Genomic DNA, 17,488 nt, shown 5'->3' on the forward strand with positions numbered 1-17,488 from the left:
TACAGACCTTTGGTTATGGGGCTGTAGGACATACAAATTGTGGCAGCTGGCACGTGGAGAAGAGCCCCTGCCTGCTGTCACAGGGAGAGTGGGGTTGAGCTGCAGGAGCTGGGACATGTTACATGTTCCACCCTAAAAACAGGTGGAACATGTAACATGTTCTGAAAGTGGCAGTGAACTTATCCTTTGAGTTTAATTTCTAGCGCCATTTGACAAGTGCTCCTGCCCTGGTGGTGAATTTATTTTAGGCTGGTTGTTGCCCATTGGCTTACTCCCATTGTTCATTGCATGGGTGCTGCTAGATTCATAGTGTAAAGCAGTACACTTGTAAGCTCTCTTCAGAATTATTGTAACTAAGGATTTCTAGCAGATGCGTAGCTTGCCTGTGAGAGAGGCCTTAAATCTCTTCTCTCATTTGCCAGGTCACTTCAACAGCCTCCTAATTTTCATCATCGTACCTCACTATTATTTTTCGCTCTGTATAATTTGTTTTACAGCACATTTTAGAATCTCATTAAGTCCCTGTAAAGTCCTGATATTGAAGTGTATTATGCAAATTAACAATTAGCAGAAAACAAAAGGCTGCTAAGAGCTCAGCATATTTACAAATACATTGAAGCATACGTGTACCTTTTTGTAAGTAGCGTGTTTGCCACGCACTTTGTTGTATAGAAGAAATTTAGGGCAGTTAGGTATTGGGAAATAGTAAAGTTGCTAGAAGATCTTTCCTCTGGCCAACAGCAACATACACATGCTCATGGGTTTTTGCCAGGCTACTTTTGGAGTGGGGTATTAGAAAATAGATTGAAAGCTGGCTTTTTGTTCCTATAGTGGGCCTGGCATGAGAGTTATTGGCTTTTGTTGAATCTTGAAACATTTAAAAAAAGCAGCTGTTTGCATTTGTGGAAAAGTTGTGATGTTAGAAATATTTTAGTGAAAGAATGGTAAACATGTTTTAATTACAATATGTGGAATAACTTCTCACAGACACACTGTAGTAACAAGATTTTGTGGTTCTGTGGATTTTACAAAAATAAATGTGCTTGCCCTGCTGTCACTCTAGTATCATCGTGTTCCAGTTCTTTTCTTTCATGTGAGCATAGTGAGGGGACGCGTACTTGAAATTTCCCTGCTATTTTCATGCTTCTGATTTTGAGCAGAAAATCATATGGGTATATAAATAAAAGGATTTAGCCAAGTGCTACTTTGAACAGCGGTGTACATCTTCGGCCTGCCTGCAGCAGCCGACCGCTTTTATGGCTACAAACAAGAACAAGCATTTGTTTCTACTTTTATGTAAAATTGCATATTGCTTAAGAGTGGAAATAATGGTGTGCTTTTCTCCAGGTAATGATTTGTGCCTGTGTTTCCTTAGGTTCCTTTGCCATTCTCAAAGGTCAGAGGTCAGCGAATAAAGCTGTTCTGTTCCTAGGTGTGATGTTATGTGCTGGACACTGCACTTCATAAACTTTTACCGAATGACCTGCTTTTTTAACGAGGTCACAGTCCTGTTTTGCTATGTGTTTTTATTTTCTGCTTAACCGTTGGCCTTTAAAATTACATTTTACAATGGGTTATATGTTTGCGTGAATGTAAATATCATACATTTTTCATAAATTAACTATACCCATGGTGGCTGGAAGTACAGAGCTTAAACTAGCTTCCTTTTCCTCTTTCTGTTATATCTTGGTTAATATAAATTCAAATTAAATACAGAAGAAGGGCCCCACAGTTTATCACTGATTAACCAACCTGATTTATTGCCATCTTATGTGGTGATACCTTAACTCCCTGGCACATCCGCTGTGTCACTGGTTGTAGTAAAGCGCCTTATTAAATCTTTATCATGTTGTGCCTCAAGATGTGTAATTATACTTGTGTGCCATAACATTTGTAGTCTCTGCAAAATAATGACTACATGGTGTCTTCCCCATTTTATTCTATTTTATGCCAAACTAACTGTCATTTTGAATATTTATAAAGCACCCTTTTACATTTATAATGGAGATTTTATTTTTAGATAACTAAAAAAATGTAAATCATGAGATCATGCATTATAAGCTATCTCCGTGCCTTAGCTGTTCATGCAGTGTACACATCTAGATGTCTTGTCTGTGTCCAATATTTACAGACTTTCTGTTACAACAAATTTGGATAGTTTTCTTTTTGCCTTTTTCTTTAATTTTGCATTACTTTATGTAGAGAACACCAGAACCAACGGAGAGGGTAGAACTTGGTAGATCTTCCCTGCAAGGACAAAGTCAGCAATAAAAACCTTAGAGGTTCTAACTCTTCCTCACTGTATATCCAGAACAAAAGAAGAGTGTTGGCTTAAATTCAGACAAAGTACACATATTCTTTGTGCCTCCTTGCTCTGAGCTAAACTAACCCAATTTCTCCTCTGCAGATGTGTACTCACCAAGATTTGATGCCCCTGCCCTCCAGGGATTGTTTACATCATGTGTTGCAAGACCTGTCTTCCTTAGCCATGCCTATGCAGTGCAACCCTATATACTTTTATGGAGTCTGTCTTCCTCTGCCTCCCAGCCGAGCGCGGACCTTTTTTTCTTGTGGGCAAAGCTGTGCAGATATTTTCCATATAAATATAGGTCATTGGGTTCAAATCAGCGATGGAACAATCATTCTTGGCAACAAATTTCCCATTAGGCACTTGTAGATGCCTTACCTATGATGAAGATACGATTTTAAAAATACTGGGAAGTTAAGGGAAAATACTATAAGAATGAAATTTATAGGACGTATGTCATTTCTCTTACTATACCATTCAACTATACTTTTGTGTATACAGTATAATTAACTTCACCCACTTTACTCTTCTCTTCCCGTATTCCTTTATTCCCAATTGGCAGGAATTTTTTTTTATTATTATTTCTAATTCCAACCTGCACAAGCACAAGAGTGCTCTTTGGTCTGCAGAGGTAAGCTGGCATTTATAGGAAATGTATAGTTTTATGTTTTTTTTTTTCTCTTTCTTTATGAGGAGCTGGACAAGTACATACCAATAAAAAGTCTTTCTTATGAAATACTGTATATAATACTTTGTATTTTCTCTTTTGAGGCCAGCAGGTGGCACGTTAGGCCTTCTTTCATGTTCTCTTCTCCTTAGCTTCTCTATTGTAAAGAAAAACTGTTGTTTGCAGAGCTCATTTGCTCAAACCAAATTTTCACACACAAATTATTAGGTCAGAGCAGTAACTCGAGCATTTCTAGGTTTTGGCTATTACTCCTTCCTTCAAATTCCATTGTAAACAGACAGTAAAAGCATGACAAAAAATAAGTTGAAAATAAAATAAATCCATGTATCCCTGTTTTGAACGTTCATTATCTACAAGTACATAAATGAACATTATAGTGTTGTGCTGTATGATTTCATTCTCCAGAACTGCCAAGTGGTGTTAGTTCTCCAATAACCTTTTGAATTATGCCATGTAATTAACTTGTGAATCAATTTAAAATCACAAAACTCCTAAATCTTTTTAGACTGACAGCATTTCATCAGGTTTCACACTTGATGGCAAGGTCAACCCAAACAGCTGTTCAGTCATAATTAGTCAACCCTGACACTATGGCTAGAGCTATTGAAAAATTACAGGGGTCAATGGCTCACCAACTTAAATTTTAATAGGTACATAAAATACAAAGTGCTAACTTATTAAAAATTAATATGTCTGCAAGACTGTGTAGGTCTTTACAGAAAAATAGCACTGAAAAACACACACAGTTTGTTGTAGATAGAGGGGAAAGATTTGCTGTGCAGCAGAAGGGAAATATAACTTATCTATTAATTTTAATTTAATTAAGGCCATCTTTTGTTTACAGAGAAGATCAAACATGTTCACAGTTGTAGCCTGTTTTCCTTGTCTTCACTCACATATGACATGAACTGTGCTTGTATAATTTCCTTTTTGGGGCTAAACTACATTTTCTTCTAATGAAACACAGCTCTGTTGCTTTATCGTTGACTCCTTTATGCTGAAACTTAATTTATAGTAGACTGCCTAATGTATACTTTACATTTGTTGTGATTTTGATAGAAAAGTCGTAATTCTTGGAGTCTGAAATTGAGGAATGGCTAAACTTTGGCTCAACCATGCTGACAGAGCTAGGCAAAAGGCACATTGTATGTTTGGCAATTTTTAAGGCATGTAGTCAGCCATTGCTACGGGCACACAGAGACATCGTACATTGGCAAATCATGTACAGATTGGACTTCCTAATAACTGGTATGGTAAGAGATGGTATCATCTCTAGAAAGTTTAGCCATGTACACAGACATTCAAATCTGACAGATCTAGATGTAAAACACTGTAGAATTGGATGGATGGTGACTGCATAAGCATTTGGGTGCATTGATTGTACAGCTGCATAAAGTTACCTAGTGATTACTTGGTTTGTCATTGGCACGTAGGGTCTGAAGCAGCCTATTTATTCATTGATTGGCTTTGAATGAGCAGCTTAAAGTGTTACCAAACCCAGGACCCTGCACTCAGTACTTCTGATCTCTCACAGTACACAGAACATGGGAATGCAATAATTTTAGTAATATAATTTGCTCAATACCTTTTCTCATCAGCAGTACGTAGTAGTCTTATGACTTCTATCAGTATTTAGTTAAAGCTTGTAGGAGGGCTTTTAATTCTACTCTGACTGTCCTATAAAGCTGCAGGACCCCTGACCCTCTGTCTGGACAGTGCTGATTGGCCCTGTGCTGATCACATGCACCCAAGAAAAAAAACCTTTCTAGCAATACACACCAAACTGAGCATGTGCAGCCTGACTCCAAAGCCTCTATGTTATCAGGAAATTAATTGGGAACAGTGGAAGAAGGGGGTGGATCAGAGAAACAGGATCAAACAGCATTTTCATACAATGCAGATACTTATCCCCTTAGGTTCCACAGTGAGTATAACAAGCATGCTTTACTGTTGTGAGTTTAGTGACACTTTGAGGGAACTGCCTAAAAAAAAAAAAATACAGAACTAAAGAGTTGCAAGGGTTTATAGTTCATGCAACAACACAACCCTGCACTTTTGCAATAATACACTTATGAATTAAACATTGACAAGAAATTTGCCATGTAATAAAATAATGAAAGTGGTTTAAATATATTGACTGCTTAGTGTATTAACGCTAATGTGCACAGAAGTTCACTCTTTTGGGATGCATATTTGTTAAATGAAGAATCTTTTAATAATTTGCTTATAAATAACTGACCAAAATCCCCATTGGCCAGCTTAGTGCTGCTGGAGATGTCCTCTGGTGGAAAATATTTTTAGTACATATTTAATTGACTGTGAATATGAATATAATGGAATTTACTTATAAGCTGCCTGTCAGCCTTCATGATCTTGCATGACAGACTTCACTGCTAGTGTCTCTCTAGGTAGTACTTATCTGTAGCTTGTTTAAAATCTTGCATCTTTTCCTGAAAGTGTCTCTCTTGAATGGGTTAACCTTTACATTTATTGTATGTGTATGTGTATATAGTTATTGTATGTGTATATAGATGTAAAATAGATATACACATGGGGAACATATCCACATCTGCCTTATTTCCTACCATAATTTCAGATTGTATAGGACATTTTCAGAAAAAAAATTAAGGTTTCAACAAGTGTTATATCCAACTAAAAAAATAAATGTTAATACAAAATAAATCTTTTTTCAAACCCCTTGTTCTATCAAATTGGCGAACACATCAGCGAACGGAAGTGACGTTCCGTCAGCTGCACATGCGCGCCAGCCGCTAATCTGACAGAACACCCACAGTCAGAAGGCGGCAGTGGACATCTAACTACACCCAGCTACGTCTTGAATTTCAGAGTAATTCTAGCAATAAAGTGAGCGTATATAAACAGATATAGTATATTGACAAATATATATATTGCGAAGCTGATATGATGTTATATTTTGAAAGAAGCTGAACGGCAGCAGTAGAAAGGTGCTGGAGGCCATGATAATACACCCCGCACTGCTCAGCGCTAAACCTTTTAGGCTTATAAAGTTAAACATCGAAACCACATCACAGATGTCAATATACTATATTTATATACACTCACTTTATTGCTAAAATTACTCAGAGATTCAAGCCAGAGCTGGGTGTAGTAAGATGTCTGATGCCGCTGTTCTGTCGGCGCAACTTTCATTCGTTAATATGGTGGGTTCGCTAAACTTATAGAACACCTCTCGTTTTTTTTTTCTGAGCATAGTCCTGTAATAAAAAGAATCGGTAATGGACAAGATTGGAGTTTTTACGACTTTTAGTATGTGAGTAAAATGATCATATTGCACTATTTAACTTGACCTTATTTACACATTTATTTTGGGCATGCTGTTGCTGCTGTGGAAGTTATGCGTTTAATTGTTCACAAAGTGGGGGTGGGGAGGGTTTAGAACCTCTGTTAACACACTTTGTGTATCTGTTGGTGGAGATTTTTGTTGACCACCTAGAATGGAAGGAATCTCTCAAAGAGTGAAACACACAGCACTATTAACCCGTTTGAGGTTTCCCTTCCCTACTCCACTGCTTTTTTGAGCTAAAGTTCTCGAGAACTTTAGCTCAATTCATTTCATGGTGATCACACAGGCAATAATGGAAAATCTTCACACCTAGGACACAGACAGCAGTGACATATTATAGAGGTTGCAACTCGTCCTTGCTCTATTCAAAACTACAAATAATGCCCTTGATTTATGACATGATCATTTAATTTTGTATTATTGTTCAATGCTTAGACAGTTTATAGGCGTTTAGTTCAGTGCTGTCCAACACATGGCCTGCTATGTCCTGGGCTGGGTCTGCCACCTGCTGAGCACCTGTGCACTTTGCAGAGAGCAGTGGTGTGCCAGCCACAGATACATTCTCTGCATTTCCACCTGGAACTGAAATAGGGTAATCTCAATTGGTAGTACAAATATGGTTCTTGTCTTGCTGGGGAGAGAGAAGGTTCCACTACCATTGCATTGACCATCAATGTGGAGGTTAAGTTCCAATGACACTACACTGGTCACCAATGGCAGGGTTAGGGGGTGGGGTTAACATTTGACTGCCACTGCACTGATCACCAGAAAACACCACCAATGCACGAGTGTTGGGAGGGGGGGTAGCACTAATATAGTGCACCAGTGCAGGGGGAGGAGTTACCAGCACAGCCAGGGACACCTATGCCGGGTGAAGGGGGATTATTGCAGTCACTGTCATCAATGATGGGGGTTCATATTGCCTTCAATGCCACCAGAGTTGCGGGTTAATATTGTGATCACTGTCACTAATGCTGGGGGTTATTATTGCCTTCAACATCACCAGTGTTGAGGGTTATTATTGTGATCACTGTCACTATTGCTGGGGGCTATTATTGCTGTCACTGACACCAATGCTGGGGGTTGTTATTGTGTCTACTGACACAAATAATCACATCAACTTTCTCTTCAGTGTGCATTGCTGTATGTTACAAAAAATGCAGCAGAACTGACATTTTCAGCTGTTAAAATGTGTTTTAATTCTATTCATTTTGAATTGGATGACTAACTATATGCAGTGCACTTGAACAAATGGAAACACACTGCTGTTACGTGGCCCTTCTGGAAGTGCAGGGGCTGGAACTTGAGGCTTACTAGTGTTTTTAGTTAAATTCCTCAGTTGGAAGTAATGCACTTTTCATATGTAGGTCCACATGGTTCCTACTTGACCTGTCCTTGTTATGTTTCTTTGTGTTAGAATCTTTATATTTTTACAACACTGTCCACTCATAATACTGAGAGCCTGGTGCAGAAACTTTACAGGCTGGGTAGAAAGCTACTGCATTTATACAATTTTGAGATAAGCGGTCCACAGCAGCTCTCATCTGCCTACAAACCCTCATAGACACAGAGCTCCTACTGAATAATGCCAGACAAACCAGATTGCCTATCCAGCCCTGCTAGCATATTTGATGCATAGTAGACGTGGACACTAATGAGCATGTGCTATCCTTCTGCTTCTGTGTGTGGTCATACTGTATGTATGATTTTATGGACATACATTTTTACAGAATTTTATAGTTGTGTTCTTTTGTCGTGATGGTGCACATTTTTTTAGGGAGGCAAACCTATTGTATTTTGAACATATTCCTTGGTGATGGCTGGATGTGGAAGGGTGATTTTATTAAGGTCCAGCACACCCCTCCAATCCCTCTAGAGGAAGTCAGTGGGGGGTCTTTCAAACAAGGCTTCCTTAAACATTATTTCACTTGCATACTTGTGAAGTTTATTAGGCAGCAATTTCTCATCGTTTAGGAGACATATTTTGTACCATCCAGAAGACCTTTCGTGGATTTTAGTCAGTGGCAAAGTACATTTCCTGCACTGGCTAATACTGTATTTTAGTGTTTGCAAATTGTGTTGATAGTGGCTATTATAGAAATATTCCCCTGGCATATTTTGAAAGGCCAGAATCTTAGAAATTTGTGAAAAATTAATGTCTTCTCCACAGGTTCTTCTCGTCTGATGCTAACCTTTTCTTCACAGAACCTGCTGCCTAACAACAGATTAATATGCTCAGCATAATGGCTGCACAGCATCATTTCTTTTGTATGCATATATGACCTAAAGCGATGCGGCCCCGTTGTAAGCAGAGGCCAGGATTTCAAACAGGCAGCTTGTCTTTTGAAATCTGCAACGGATATTGCAAATGCCAGCAGCCACTTCCACCAATATACTCCTTGCTGTGCCTCGTCACAGGAAATAATGAGAGCAGCTGTAAATAATTTAAATGCCTACCTCACATGCTTTTGTTTGCTAAGATTTCTCCTATAATGTATTTGGGATGTTTTATGAATTTAAAGTGCTGTTTTCATAATATATCTATTGTGAAAGCAATTCTATGTCTGTCATGTTCATATTTTCATTACTTTTTTTTTTAATGGGTAGGTTTTCCCACATATGCCCATGACCTCCATTTTCTCTACTTTGCCTATTTATTACGTTCTGTGTTCTTCTTAAATAGTTTTTTGTTTGGAAGAATCATTGATTCCATGATTACTTAATAGATTTAAGAAGCTATGCCTCACTTTACATGTCTTGTCTAAATACGTTTGCCTACATTTTTTTCTATTGATTTTACAAATCACAGGTAACAGCTGTGTGTCTTCACAAGGAGAAATTTCATGTGTAGTTGTTGACCAATAGATAATAATCCACAGTTTCCCTGTGTTTTTTCTTTAGTCAACAAGTTCCATTTGTTGAGCATTTGTAAACAGCACTGATTCACAGGGTTTAATGATTGACTTGCAGTGAATGCATAACTGAAATATTTAAGGGTCATTTAGATCTTTCTGCACCTACACCACTCAGTAAGTGTATACTGTATGAATGTCAGGGCCAACCACTACAGGCACTATCCTACTGGAACGTGTGACATGCTTGCACAGTCTTCAAACTTCAACAGTTTTGTTGGTACAGGGCTTATTGAGCTTCCACAGTAATAATACCAAATCTTTAAACCTGGGCTCACGGAATTTGGCAACATTTCAGGGTTGCATGTCAATTCAAGAAGTCTACGGCATTGAGTGTCTTCTTGTAAGTTCATCTTTATGTATCTTTGTAGAACGCCTAAACCTTTATGTGGGTTCTCTCAGCCCTTCATTATCTAGGTGTTACCTCTCACCTTCTACTAGGCCAATTGCCCTAAATTTACCCTTTTATGCTCCTTATTGACCTCCTTTGACAAACGCATTACTTCATGGTAATGGATCACGGTTGTGAAAATGTCCTTGCTACCTACATTTTTGTACTATGCCAGGGTCCTACCAACCACTATTTCTTCTTTTAGATTAAGGGCACTACATCACTGCATTCTTCAATTTATATGAAAAGGCTCTCTCCATCAGGTAGCCAATCAGTTTTATACAGAACCAAGATAAAAGGCGGATTGGGCTTGCTGTGTTTTCAAAAATATTAGCAAGAGGCTCTACTGCCCAAATAGCACAGTGGCTAACGACAACCAACACCCGTTTGTTGGTATTATTAGAGGCCTACCTGCACTGCCTGACATTAGTAGCTAATCTGCACTGGCTGCCTCCCATGAATTGAGGTAAGGTCACTTGCCCAAATATCAAGCATACACTGACATTGTGGGATCATGCGAAGTCTATTGACAACTTGATTTTTGACCCTTCATCTTCAACTGATGTCCATCTTGGGCAATCCTTTGTTCCCTCCAGCTGCACAATCTCCTTGTTTTCTAAAACATGGCTTAATAACCACCTGTATCAAGTCAAGCACTTTCTTGCAGAATCAGATCCTTCCAGGCCCCTCGTTACACCTACACCTGTAAAAAGATTGTGGCTATACAGACCTGCACTGAAAAAAAAATTCTGAAACATCTGGGAATCATAGGTCGAGTATTACTTTCCTTCTACATTTCACAGGGATTCACCAACACTCCGAAACTAGAATACCTAGCTGTTGCTCCATGAGATTGGAATTTTGGCTAGTTACACCCCTCATTGATACCCTGTTTGCAAAATCCACATCCCATGTACAGCTACCTTTTTCTGAGCTTTTAATAGGCAATATATGGAGACGTCAACTAGAGCCCAAAATGAATGTCTCTTGCATATGCAATCGATGAGACTCAATTCTACTATCTATTTCCTTCTTTCGTCTTTCCTTTCAATCGACTTTCTTTCCTTTCCTTTGCTTTTATTCTTCTTTTTTTTAATTTTGATTTCAGATGTTGATTCGATATGATATGCTGTCAAATATGGCATTTGTGGTACCACTTTGTGCTACTTTGATAATTTTTATCCATTTTTCCATTTCCCTTTTCTAGTTTATTTACCTCTTTATTCCATGACTTTTCAAAATGTGAAAATACGGGAATAAAAATATATTCAACCTAAAATAAGAGTTTGACCAGTCTGATTTTTTTTTTTAAGGTTTAGGATTCATTGGTGATGCTTTAGTGGTAAATGGAGCTTGCTGGGCTTTGTCTGTTCTAGGACTTCAATTGGGAGTTCTCTTTGTCATTGTTCTTCGCTTTGTTCTTGTCTACTTTTAATTTATTTATTTATTAGCACTGTTAATTTACACAAGGATTTACATATTTATTATACATTCACATCAGTCCCTGCCCTCAAGGAGCCTGCAATCTACTGTCCCTAACTCACATTCATATATACACATACTAGGACCAATTTGGACAGGGGCCAATTAACCAGCATGTCTTTGAAGTGTGGAGGAAACTGCAGTACCCAGAGGAAACCCACACAGACACAGGGAGAACATGCAAAGTCCATGCAAGTAGTGCTGTGGTTAGGATTCAAACTGAATTCCCATTCCCCACTCTATACTAGGGCTGTGCCTTCATGTTCCCCCTTCATGCAGAGGTAAAGACCTCAGGAACTCCCCAAGAGACATAGGAAATCATTAGGAGATTTAATCAGCATTTACAAAAAAATTATTATGAATTCTAGTTAAACTGACTCTTTAAAACAGAGTAGTTGACCTAATGGGTTTAGGTCAGTGCCATTTTTGTGTACATATGAATGAGAAGAGCTAATATAGTGCCTAAGGTTAATGATTATGGAACACAGCTCAGGGCCTTGGCTTTTCACCTCCTGGAGTAAATGATGCTGAAGAGCAGGGCCTTCCGAACACGAGAGCTGCAGCAAAGCACCCCATTGATCTTTAACTACACAGACTTTTTAAGCTAAACAAGAGAAACAATTACTACCTTTTTCTCCCTCTGCTTTCTTTCAACTGCTTTTCTCTGTAAAATCTTTTACTGTAATGGAGATTTAGAAATCCATCACAGTTTGGCTATTATTTCTGTGTAAACAGTGTCATGCCCTATTGCACCAGGCAAACAGAGTCAATTTTTTCCCTTACGCTTAGCTGTAAATAACAAGATTGCTGAAAATCAGAGCCAAGGGGAAAACTGTCTAGTTGGTTTCCTCAGTAATGTATGAGTTAAATATTTGTTTATACTACGTATACTACTATGAGCTTGCTAGATGGTTAAACATGCTGCTACATTTGATTGGCATGCCATTTACAGTCTATTAGCATCACATTATTTCAGTGGATTGCTTATGTTCAGGGAGAAAAACAGGTATTGCTACCTAAAGCAAGCACTTTAAACAAGCCCTGTTGGATGCACTTTAGCAACATTGTTAGCTGTTTATGTGACTGAATCTTCTCTGAAAGAGAACCAGTTTATAAAGAGAAAAAGTATATGCCTAGTGACTCTGCTATGTTAATAATTACTTTGAAAACTCTGCTTAAAAAATAAAAAATTCCTACCAATTCCTAGATGTGACGGCTGTATTCCTTTTCCTTTTTTAGGCTCTTTATCCTTTACTTACCCCTGTTAATCCTGCCATTAAGTCTCTTGTTTTTACACAGCCCATGCCATCTAGGAAAAGTAAAGTTAAAGGTTTGAAACAAACTACAGTATTTCAGTATTTACCACTGATAGTGCTGTGGGGGATTGGGACGGAGGTGTACTTTGGGGTGAGCCATGGCCTTAGCAAGTGCCAGCAAGCAACCCAGTGCACCTGTTAACTAAGCAATAAGCTCACTCACCAAGATCTCTGTTGGTAAGTTTACTATAATGTTACATCACTGTACTTAAAGAGGAAGTAAACCCCTTCAAACCACTTTGACCTACAGGTAAGCCTAGATTAAGGCTTACCTGTAGGTCCAAGCAATATCTCCTAAACCTATATGGTTTAGGAGATATTTGCCAGAAAATGGGCACCGCTGTCTGCGGCGCATGCGCCGTAGGCAGCGGCGCGCAGGCGCACTAAATGCGGCAAGTCCAAGAATGGATTTGCCTAATTTGTCGACTCCCGTGCGCATGCGCGGGAGTGACGTCATCGCGGCTTCGCCGAATGGCAGCGTCGGAGCTGCGAGACGCGACTCCCGTGCGCATGCGCGGGAGTGACGTCATCGCGGCTTCGCCGCTGTCATTGGTCGGAGCTGCGAGACGCCACCAGCAAGATGGACGCGGCGGACTACAGGGATCAGCGGCGACTTCGCTGGCTCCTGTGTCAGGTAAGTGACACATAATGAGCTACTATGCGATGCATAGTAGTCCATTATGCTTTACCTTTGCAGGGAAAAAAAGAGGAAGTAAACCCATCAGGGTTTACTTCCTCTTTAAACAAGAACTCCATGAAAAGAATTTATTCTCCCATGCAGTGGGGCTCTGCAGACACTGCATGGATTAACTTCACGTTTGGTCTAGTAGCGCAAGGGAAGGATTTGCTTAACCGGTCCTCCAATCCTCCGGGAAACCTCGCTCCCCCACGTCCAGAGGTGGACTGTTTCTGCTGTCCTAATGTCCAGAGCCAGTCTATGGGCATGATGACGTCAGGAAGAGTCCAGTCACAATGACACTAGCATGCGGGGGGGGGGGGGGGCAGGAGCAACGTGGACCAGTCTTGCAGTCAGCGTATTAGGTAAGTATATCACCACTCCGCAATCCCCTAGACAAAAACTAGCAGTTGATCCATGCAGTGTGTTTTTTTTTTCCCCGGAGTTCTTCTTTAAGGCCTCCCCTTTGCACCATAGATTGGAGGAAGGGAGATAAGATATAATATTCTCCCTCGAAAAATGCTAGTAGCTTGGCAGATATGTTTATACTCTGATTTCAGGGCTTGAGTTACTGTTCTAGAACCAGTTTGCAGATTAGAAATTCTGCCTTATTTGCTGTATGCTGGTGCAGGGTCAGTGTTTTCCTGCAGCTAGCATTTTCAGAAGAATGTGAGACATGTCCGATCACATGTTATTCCTGGCTTAGATTTTCTGTAGGTATTTTATTATAGCCAGAAATTTGCTATATATACCATTGAAAGCTGTATTCTAGAAGGCACCCTTGCAAAAAGCTAAAAGTGTGTTAGGATGCATATTTGTATGTGTCTGGTCTTAAATGTGTAAATAGTACATCAGATTACCAACTTAGCCCATATTTGAGAATTTTAGCTGGGTCCTAAAGAGGTTGCCATAGTGACAACTGTTCACTCTCGATCATTTACCTGTCAGGCCACCCCATGTGGAGTCTTTATTCCAGCGGGATACTTAGGCCTGTCGCTAAGATCCTTGGCAATTCTGTGTACAAATTCAGGAGAAAAACAAACAGCTTCAGGTCTGCACTCACCTGATTGAAGCTGACACTGCAATCCCAAATTTTTAAATTAGCCCAGTCTGACTATCATCCTAAAAGTAGTTTAGATAAAAGAAAGAAAAAAAAAAGTGTGAACACTAAAGACAGCAGGAGTCTTCAGTTGGAGTGTGTTCTTTTCTACCACCGTAACGATATGGAAGGAGAGGATTCAGACACTTCATGCTTGACTGCTCATAGTTTGGACAGTAGTTGGGTTCCTCTGGGAGCATGTTGAGATTCTGCATTTGGAAAGGACAGGATATGCCGTACAGTGTTTGCAAACATTGCAGAGACAAAGGCAAGGTACAAGTAGCTTGAAGAATAGAGTTTGCCTTGCAGTTAATTTTATTTTCTCCTCGCATGGATATTTTGATTTAGTAAAGCTAAACTCTAGAACTCTAGGCTGATATAAAAGACATTCAGCTCTGTAATCATTAATACAGAATTAAATGTATTTTTAAAATGGAAACAGTGTAAATAGCTTATTTTGGCCTGGTATTAACCTTTTGCAGTTTTTATTTAAAGAGAACCTAAACAGTCTGCAAAAAAAAAGACAAAACATTCTGCATATTTAATGTTAGATTGTCTGTACAAAGCAGTAGAGGTCAGATTCGATCATAGTGTTGCCACTTTTTCTCTTTCTTAGTGCTGCTGTAGGGTGGAATGTCAAAGGCTTCTATGAAAATAGATTTGGGTATTTGTGCTATCTGTAATTAAAATCCATAAAATCATTTCCCTAATTGAAGCAAACTTTTTTTAGTACAGTATATGTCTGGAGTTTAACTGTATATGTTCAGTTATTAAAGTGGAATGCTAATCTAATATATTTATAAAATGTAGTCTGTATAGACTTTATGTAATTAATAAAATGTTTAAGCACTTCAGCTCCGGAAGAGTTCCCCCCCTTCATGACCAGGCCATTTTTTGCGATACGTCACTGTGTTACATGAACTGGCAATTGCACAGTTGCACAACAGTGTCCATAAATTAAATTTATGTATTTTATTTTATTTTTTACAACAAATAGTTTTCGTTTGGTGGTATTTGATCACCTCTGTGTTTTGTTTTTTTTGTTTTGTTTTTGTTTTTTGTACTATAAACAAAAAAAGACTGACAATTTTGAAAAAAAAAAAAAAAAAACCCAAACATTTTTTTTTACTTTCTGCTATAAAGTATATCCAATAAAAAATTTTTTATCAATAAAATTCTTCATCAATTTAGGCCAATATGTATTCTGCTACATATTTTTAGTAAAAATCACAGTAAGTGTATATTGATTGGTTTGCACAAAACTTAGCATCTATAATCAATGGGATATATGAATTGATTTTTTTTTTTTACTAGTAATGGCAGCAATCAGCAACTTCTAGCGGGACTGATATTGCAGCGGACAATTCAGACACTACCTGACACTTTTTTGGGAACCAGTGACACTTTGCAGGAACACAAGATCCATGCCTTCCCTACTGACAGAACGACAATCTGCCTTGTTTACATAGGCAGACTGATGTTCTGCCTCTGTAACGAATGATCAGCGGGTGCTTGTGGACAGCGGTACCTGCTGATCGGCATCACAGTGGGAGCGAGCTGGCGCACATCCGTGCCTGCTACCTAGAAGTGCGAGATCACATATATATTGTGGCAGAGCGAGGCTCTGTCCCTATGAAACTGGATGTAAACGGGACACAGAGTTTGCATATCTGTGGATTGCAAGACTACAGAGACTAGATTCTAAATGGAGAAAACTACTCTGGCAGTTTTCTCCAGATTTTTCTATTCCTGGATGGCACACTAGTTTTGAGATCCCTAAAAGTCCCAAAGCTGTGTGCATCCAAGACTATGAGCCTGGAAGAGCTGGTGGTTTGAGGGACCAGTATCTATAGCAGCAGTGCTCCTGAAGAGTAGCCAGGTGGGCTAGCATTTTCAGTTATGTCTGAATGTCGTTTAAACCCCTGCATGGGATTTCTCAATGGACTTTTGTTCTGTTTTTCTGTTTAACCACTTCAGCCCTGGAGCACTTGGCTGGCCAAAGACCAGAGCACTTTTTGGGATTCAGCACTGCGTCGCTTTAACTGACAATTGCGTGGTCGCACAACATGGCTCCCAAACAAAATTGAGGTCCTTTTTTTCCCACATATAGAGCTTTCTTTTGCTGGTATTTGACCACCCCTGTGGCTTTTCTTTTTTGTGCTATAAACAAAAAAATAGCGACAATTTTGAAAAAGACACATAATTTTTTACTTTTTGCTATAATAAATATCCCCAAAAATACAGGAACTTTTTTTCCCTCAGGTTAGGCGCAAAAGATATAACGTCTACAAAATAGGGGATATTTTTATTAATATTTTTTTTTTTTTTGCCAGTAATGGCGATGATCTGCGATTTTTAGTGTGACTGTGACATTATAGCGGACAGATCGGACACTTTTGCTGCTATTTTGGGACCATTCACATTTATACAGCGATCAGTGTGATTAAAAATTCACTGATTACTGTGTAAATGTGACAGGGGTTAACCAGGAGGGGGGCTGCAGGGGTTAAGTGTGTCCTAGGGAGGGATTCTAACTGTGGGGTGGAGGGGATGTGTGTGACACAACACTGATCACCGCTCCCGATTACAGAGAGCTGGGATCAGTGACAGTGTCACTAGGCAGAATGGGGAAATGCTTGTTTACATTAGCATTTCCCCGTTCTTCCTCTCCGTGAGACGCTGGCATCACCATAGCGCATGCCCGCCACGGAGCTTGTGGCAGGCACGCGCTATGCAAGCCTCGCGAGATCACATACACTAACGCAATTTTGTACAGCGGAGCCAACCTGCTGCAGTAAAACTGCAGCGGCTGGTCCGCAAGCGGTTAATAAACATGGGCTACCAGACCCTTAACTATAAATGCCTGTCTGATGTGGACTTGTAGCACAAAAATGCATCTATCACTGAGCTAAATGAACCCCCATGTTACAATATATATATATATCTATACGTGATCCAGTGCACAGTGGCCGCCCAGTAGCAGTAAAACTGATGTGAAGTAGTTAATGTACCACTACTGTAACTGTTTAATGTTCTGTCTTCTGAGAAGCCCCTCCATAGCAGAACCAGATTAAATATTGGAGGTTATACACAGAGCTTCTGTGCTTTTACCTGATTTTTTTTTTTAAGTTGATGACAGAGTCTCTTTAAAAATGGCAGGGATTTTATAATCACAATGGGGAATAAACAGAACGAGAAGACATTTTGATAGGTAAAACAAATAACATACCGTACATGCTTTTTAGGTAAGTACAGTATTGCGTTGCTTGGCAGTTTTTTTTACTTTTAAAG

At 39.3% G+C, this 17,488-nt stretch overlaps 1 protein-coding gene across 12 annotated transcripts in view; it reads left to right on the forward strand.

The window, feature by feature from the left end:
• Positions 1 to 17,488, forward strand: part of MSI2 (musashi RNA binding protein 2) — an 845,284-nt gene that overhangs the window by 309,417 nt on the left and 518,379 nt on the right. The gene's annotated exons all lie outside the window — the stretch shown is intronic.

The sequence above is a fragment of the Lithobates pipiens genome, unplaced genomic scaffold (genome assembly GCF_037356315.1).
Source record: "Lithobates pipiens isolate NorthernLeopardFrog02 unplaced genomic scaffold, aLitPip1_a1.2 Scaffold_16, whole genome shotgun sequence".
NCBI lineage: Eukaryota > Metazoa > Chordata > Amphibia > Anura > Ranidae > Lithobates > Lithobates pipiens.